The 7472-nt window shown below is 39.3% G+C and overlaps 1 pseudogene; it reads left to right on the top strand.

Moving 5' to 3' along the window:
- The first annotated feature begins 2475 nt into the window (after positions 1-2475).
- LOC119089032 lies at positions 2476-7472 on the top strand (annotated as a pseudogene).

Genomic DNA, 7472 nt, shown 5'->3' on the forward strand with positions numbered 1-7472 from the left:
CAGCTTGGACCTGCCTCAACTGAATATACAAGGATCTGCAGATTACAGATGGGAGACCTTCCCTTGGAGGAAGTGGGAATGAAGGATGGCTTGGGGGTGGGAGGAGGAAGGACAGCAGGATGTGTGGTTGATATGTAAAATTAATAGAAAATAATAATAAAAAATGATCAAAAATCACAGCTACAGAAGAAGGCAATGTGTACTTATAAAGAAGCCAATGATTAGTTTGTGGTGTGATGTGTGATTTTTATATTGGGATGTTAAATATCCCATCTCTAGTTTGATAGTCATAAATCCTATCTTCCTTCCTAGAAGAGCATAGATGTAACCATGACTGGCCAATAATAGCTAATTTCCCTGGAACTCAATTGGTTCATGGAATGGTGTATGGTCAGATGGAAGAAATCATAAGCTTTCCTTGGAATTGACAGACTGATGCTGAATGAGACGTTCCATTTCTGTTTACATTGTTAAAATGAGAGTGTGTGACATGGGTATGAATGCAGGCCATGCACTGGGGACAGAGGTTCCCAAGGAATGAAGATGGAAGCAGAGACGTGAGAGGAAGACTCACACTGATGAAGCCTCATTGTATAGTCAAGGATGACTTTTGACTTCTGATATTCCTGCCTCCACTTTCCCATTGCTAGGGTTCCTCCACTTTATGTGGTGTGAGAGATTTAAAGCAGGGCTTCATGCATTCTAGTCAGCATACCACCAACTGAACTATATCCCAGACCCTAATATATTTTTTTTCAAATTTTAATAGAGATATTTATTTGTCTTTGTTTATGTGCTCATATACACATGTAATGATTCATAGGTGAAAATCAGAGGACAACCTTTCTCTCCTATCTTGTGGATTCTGGGAATAGAATTCAGGGAATCAGGCTCTGCAGCCAGCATCTCCCTAGGTATACATACAAATAGAGAGAAAGGGGGTGAATTTAATGTAGTCTTCAAAGTCACTAGGTCATACAGGTAGACCTTGAACTCCTGTCCTCCTGTCTTGACCTGCTGGGGTTACAGGTATATAATACTATACCTAGCCTCTATTTGGTTTAAAGTGAAGACATGGGATGAAGATCCAGCTCAGTGGTAGAGTGCTGGCTTAACATGTACAAGGAAATAATTTTAGTTTTCAATACTACAGAAAGAAGGGAGGGCACCAAATCAAGCTGCTTTTTCTATTATTGTCATGTCTACTGCTTTTTTGCCATATAATAAAGAAATATATTTTCTGTCGTGTGATAATTTGATTTAATTGTGAAAGTAAAGCTTGCTTTGAGTCAGAGGGCGGAGCTAGCCAGTAGCTGACCAAAATTGACCATAGAAGTTTGGAGCACCGTGGACCCATAGGAGACAGGAAGTAATAAGGTGAGGCTAAGAGAGGATCTTAGCCCTTTTGGAACAAGGAAGAGAAGAGGTAGGAAGTTACTGTTGGCTGCTCCCCTGCTTCTTGGATCTTTCTTATACCAACATTTGACTTCTGATTTTTTTGATAATTAGAAAAACCCTTCAGTTTTCTTTATTAAAACAAACACAAACAACCATAAAAACTTCAGTATAAACCAAGCCACACAACATGTAGAGTAGTTCAGGACCAAGAGGGGGCACAGTGGAGCCAATAATCAATAGGATGAACTGAGATGAGGAGTGGAGGGGACTCTGCAGCCTCTGTGGACTCCTTTCCTTCCTAAAGTCTGTTAGCTGAACAGCACCTGCTGCGGTTGATATGGGAAGTCTCCATGCTCAAACACAGTAAAAATTCTTTGTTAAATAATGCACAGATTTTTATTTTCTCAAGATTTAGTTATTTATTTTTGATTTTGTAAAAAAAAAAAAAAACATTTTTATACAATATATTCTGGCCATGGTTATCCTACCCAGCTCCTCCCTAATCCTCCCTACCTCCCCACCTCCCTACCACTCAACTCCATAACATTTTTTCTCTATACAAAATGTAAACAAATGACAAAAAAGGATTTAAAAACAAATCCAAGAGTTACACACCTGCAATCTACTGGAATAGCAAATATTAATAGGTTGCATATGAAAGAAGATTACAAATGCTCCTAATTTAAGAGTTTTGCAATTTTCAAACACTGGTATCCTCATAATAACTACCATCTATAAATCAATTTTGGTACAAAGTGGACCAAAGGTCTCAGATACAAATTCTACTTTTAAATTCAGAGATTAGGCCTTGATGTTATACCAACATGGACTCCACAGGTCTAGGGGAAGGATACTTCCTCAGACAGGATTAGGATTTTGATCTCAGCATCCTGTTGCCTGACCCAGGTTTACTCTGCCACCTTCTCCAGCTGGAATAGGTCCTTATATAAGAAGTACCCTGCCTCATGAATATGCAAATCGTGTGAGTCTACAGTGGTAAATTCAGAGATATCCACACCAAAAACAAACATATGATCAGAGTCCTCTCCACAGTCACTGAGCACACAGGTCCTCACCATGGGATGGAGCTGAATAATCCTCTTCCTCCTGTCAGTAACTACAGGTAAGTGACTTTCCAGTTGAAACCTGAAGAAGAAACTTGGAATAAAGTGACAATGACATCCACTCTGTCTTTTTCTCCAAGGTGTCCACTCCCAGGTCCAGCTGCAGCAGTCTGGGGCTGAACTGGTGAGGCCCGGTGCCTCAGTGAAGATGTCCTGCAAGGCTTCTGGCTTCACCTTTACCAGCTACCATATGAACTGGGTGAAGCAGAGGCCTTGACAGGACCTGGAGTGGATTGGAAACATATATCCTGGAAATGGTAATACATACTACATTCAGACGTTCCAGGGCAAGGCCAAACTGACTGTAGATAAATCCTCCAGCACAGCCTACATGGAGCTCAGCAGCCTGACATCTGAGGACTCTGCGGTCTATTACTGTGCGACACACAGTGTTACAACCCGCATCCTGAATATGCCAGAGTCCCTGGAGGAGCAGGAAGCTGCCCTGGAAATGAGATGACAGAGAAGATTAGACTGGAGACTTATTCAAATATCATCATTCTGAAGTCCTTTTGTCACTTCACAGACTTTTTTTTAATTAAGAAAAAATTTTCATTCATTTTTCACACCAAAGTTTCCCCTCTTCCTTCCTCCCAACTCCCCAAGCCTCCCCTTCCCAATCCACCATCCACTCTCCCCCACAAGAAGACAAGGCTTCCATGGGAAGGCACATTCCATAGAGGCAAGTCGAAGCTCCTCCCATTGCCTCAAGTCTGCACAAGATGTCCCATCATAGGTAGTGGGCTTCACAAAGCCTGGTCAAGCACCAGAGATGGATTCTGATCCTACTGCCAGGGGCTCCCCAAGCAGATCAAGCTACACAACTGTCTAACCATGCAGAGGGCCTAGTCCAGTCCCATGCAGGCTCCACAACTCTTGATCCAACTTTCATGAGTTCCCACTAGTTTGGTTTGGTCATCTCTGCAGGTTTCCACATTATGTTCTTGATGAACTTGCTCATAGAATCCCTCTTCTCTCTCTTTGGCTGGAGTCATGGAGCTCTGCCTGGTGTATGGCAGTGGATCTCTGCATCTGCTTCCATCAGTCACTGGAGAAAAGCTCCAAGATGATAATTTGAGTATTCCCATTTCACTGAGGTAAGCCAGTTTAGTTCTGGCACACTCTCCACTATTTCTAGTAGGCCAAGCTGGGGTCATCCTTGGGAATTCCTGGCAAATTCCCTAGCAATGTGTTTGTCTCTATCCCCATGGTTTCTCCCTCCATTATGGTATCTCTTTCATTGTTTTCCCACTCCATCCCTGTTCCAGCTCAACCATCCCATCCCCTACCCCCTACACTCTATTGCCCACCCCTCATCCCTAGTTTATTCATGAATATCTCATCTATTTCCCCTTCCCAGGGTGATCCATGCTTCCCTCTTTGAGTCTTCCTTATTAGCTAGCTTCTCTGGGATTGTGAGTTGTTGTTTAGTTATCATTTGCTTTACATCTAGTATCCACTTCTGAGTGGGTAGATACCATGTTTATCCTCCTGAGTCTGGGTTACCTTGCCCAGGATGATATTTTCTATTTCCATCCTCTTCCCTGCAAATTTCATGATGTCATTTTTTTCTCTACTGAGTAGTACTCCATTGTGTATACATACCACAATTTCTTAATCCATTCTTCAGTTGAATGGAATCTAGTTTTTTTTCCAGGTTCTGGCTATTACAAATAGTACTGCTATGACTAGAGTTGAGCATGTGTCCTTGTGGTGTGACTGAGCATTCCTTGGGTATATGCCCAAGAGTGGTATAGCTGGATCTTGAGGAAGATTGATTCCCAGTTTTCTGAGAAACTGCCACACTGATTTCCAAAGTGGCTGTGCAAGTTTGCACTCCCATTAACAGTAGATGAGCGTACCCATTACTCTACATCCTCTTCAACATAAGCTCTCTTCAGTGTTTTTGATCTTAGCCATTCGGACAAGTGTAAGATGGTATCTCAGAATCATATTGATTTACATCTTCCTGATGACATAGCATGGTGAGCAATTCCTTATATGTCTTTCGACCATTTGAAATTCTTCCTTGGAGAATTCTCTGTTTAGCTCTATAGCTCATTTTTAAATTGGATTGTTCATGATTTGATGTACAGTTTTTTTAGTTCTTTATTTATTCTGGAGATGATCCCTCTGTGAGTTGTGGGGTTGGTGAACATCTTTTCCCATTCTGTAGGCTGTTGTTTTGTCTTATTGACTGTGTCCTTTGCCTTACAGTTTTTCAGTATCAGGAGGTCCCATTTATTAATTTTTGTTCCCAGTGTCTGTGCTACTGGTGTTATATTTAGAAAGTGGTCTCCTGTGCCAATTTATTCAAGACTACTTCCTACTTTCTCTTCTTTCAGGTTCAGTGTAACTGGTTTTATATTGAGGTCATTGATTCACTTGGCCTTGAGTTTTGTGCATGGTGATATATATATATATATATATATATATATATATATCTTCTGCAAGTTGATGTCCAGTTATGCCAGCACCATTTGTTGAAGATGCTCTATTTTTTTTCATTGTACAGTTTTGGCTTCCGTGTCAAAAATCAGGTGTTCATAGGTGTATGGGTTAATGTCAGGATCTTCAGTTCTTTTCTATTGGTCCACATATCAGTTTTTATGGTAATACCAAGCATGTTTTTATTACGATAGCTCTGTACTAGAGCTTGATATAAGTGATGGTGTTGCCTCCAGTGGTGGCTTTGTTGTACAGGATTCTTTTAGCTATCCTGGGTTTTCTGATTTTCCAAATGAGGTTCTGTGTTGTTCTTTCCAGGTCTGTGAAGAATTGTGTTGGGATTTTGATGGAGATTGCATTGAATCTGTAGATTTCTTTTGGTAAGATTGCCCTTTTTACCATATTAGTCCTACCCATCCATGAACATGGGAGATCTTTTCCAAATCTTCAATTTCTTTCTTCAGAGACTTAAAGTTCTTGTCCAACAGGTCTTTCACTTGCTTAGCCAGAGTTACCCCAAGGTGTTTTATATTAGGTGTGACTATTGTAAAGGGTGATGTTTGTCTGATTTCTTTTTTAGTCCAATTATAATTTGTATATAGGGCTACTGATTTTTTTTGAGTTATTCTTGTATCATGCCATATTACTGAATGTGATTATCAGGTGTAGGAGTTTCCTGGTAGAATTTTTGAGGTCACTTATGTATACAATCTTATCATCCGCAAATAGGGAAAGTTTGACTTCTTCCTTTCCAATTTGTATCCCCTTGATCTCCTTTTGTTGTCTTCTTACTCTAGCTAGAACTTCAAGTACTATATTGAATAAATATGGAGAGAGTAGACAGCCTTGTTTGTTCCTGATTTTATTGGAATGGCTTCGAATTTTTCTCCATTTTATTTAATGTTTGCTGTTGACTTGCTGTAAATTGCCTTTATTAGGTTTAATTGTGTTCCTTGTATTTCTGATCTCTCCTAGACCTCTATCATGAAGGTGTGTTGGATTTTGTGAAAGGTATTTTCAGCATCTAATAAAATGATCATGTAGTTTTCTTTCTTTCAGTTTGTTTATATGCTGGATTACATTGACAGATTGTCATATGTTGAACTATTCTTGCATATCTGGGATGAAGCCTTACTTGATCATGATGGATAATTTTTTGATGTGTTCTTGGATTATGTTTGGCAATATTTTATTGAGTAGTTATTCATCAATGTTTATGAGGGAGATTGATCTGTAGTTCCCTTTCTTTGATGCATCTTTGTGTGGTTTAGGAATCTGAATAACTGAGGCCTCATAAAAGGAGTTTGATAATGTTCCTTCTGCTTCTATTGCGTGGAGTAATGTGAAGAGTGTTGGTGTTAACTCTTCTTTGAAAATCTGGTAGAATTCTGCATTGAAACCATCTGGTCCTGAGCTTTTTATTGGTTGGGAAACTTTTAATGACTGCTTCTATTTCCTTAGGGGTTATTTGTCTATTTAAATTGTTTATCTGGTCTTTATTTAACTTAGGTATGTGGTACTTATCCAGATAATTATCCATTTCTTTTAGATTTTTCAATTTTGTAGAGTAATGGTGTGACCTGATGATACTTTGGATTTCCTCATTGCCTGTTGTTATGACTCGCTTCTGAATAAGTTGATTTGTATTCTCTCTCTCTCTCTCTCTCTCTCTCTCTCTCTCTCTCTCTCTCTGCCTTTTGGTTATTTTGGATAAGGGCTTGTCTATCTTGTTGATTTTCTCAAAGAACCAACTCTTTGTTTCATTAGTTCTATGTATTATTCTCTTTGTTTCCATTTTATTGATTTCAGCTCTCAATTTGATTACTTCCTGACATCTATTCATCTGAAGTGACTTTGCTTCTTTTTGTTCTAGAGCTTTTATTTGTGCGGTTAAGTCACTTATGTGAGATATTTCCAACTTCTTTATGTGGACATTTAGTGCTATGAATCTTCCTCTTCGCACTGCTTTCATAGAGTCCCATAAGTTTTGGTGTGTAGTACTTTCATTTTTATTGAATTCTAGGAAGTCTTTAATTTCTTTCTTTATTTCTTCCTTTACCCTTTGGTTCTTCAGTTGAATATTATGCAGCTTCCATGAGATTGTAGCCTTTCTGTAATTTTTGTTGTTGTTGAAATCTAACTTTTAGCCATGGTGGTCCAATAGAATACAGGAAGTTATTCTAATTTTTTGTATCTGTTGAGATTTGCTTTGTTACTGAGTATGGGATCAATTTTAGAGAAGGTTCTATGGGATTCTGAGAAAAGGGTATATTCTTTTCTGTTAAGGTGGAATGTTTTGTAGATATCTATTAAGTCCATTTGAGTCATAACATCTGTTAGGCCCCTTATTTCTCTGTTAAGTTTCAGTCTGGCAGATCTGTACAGTGGTGAGAGTGGGGTGTTGAAGTCTCCCAATATTAATGTATGGGGTTTGATGTGTGTCTTAGGAAGTCACTGGTGTTGCAGGGGGAAGAACATTGGGGCAGGACATGGGTCTTATAG

The sequence above is a fragment of the Peromyscus leucopus genome, chromosome 14 (assembly GCF_004664715.2).
Source record: "Peromyscus leucopus breed LL Stock chromosome 14, UCI_PerLeu_2.1, whole genome shotgun sequence".
In the NCBI taxonomy this organism is placed as follows: domain Eukaryota; kingdom Metazoa; phylum Chordata; class Mammalia; order Rodentia; family Cricetidae; genus Peromyscus; species Peromyscus leucopus.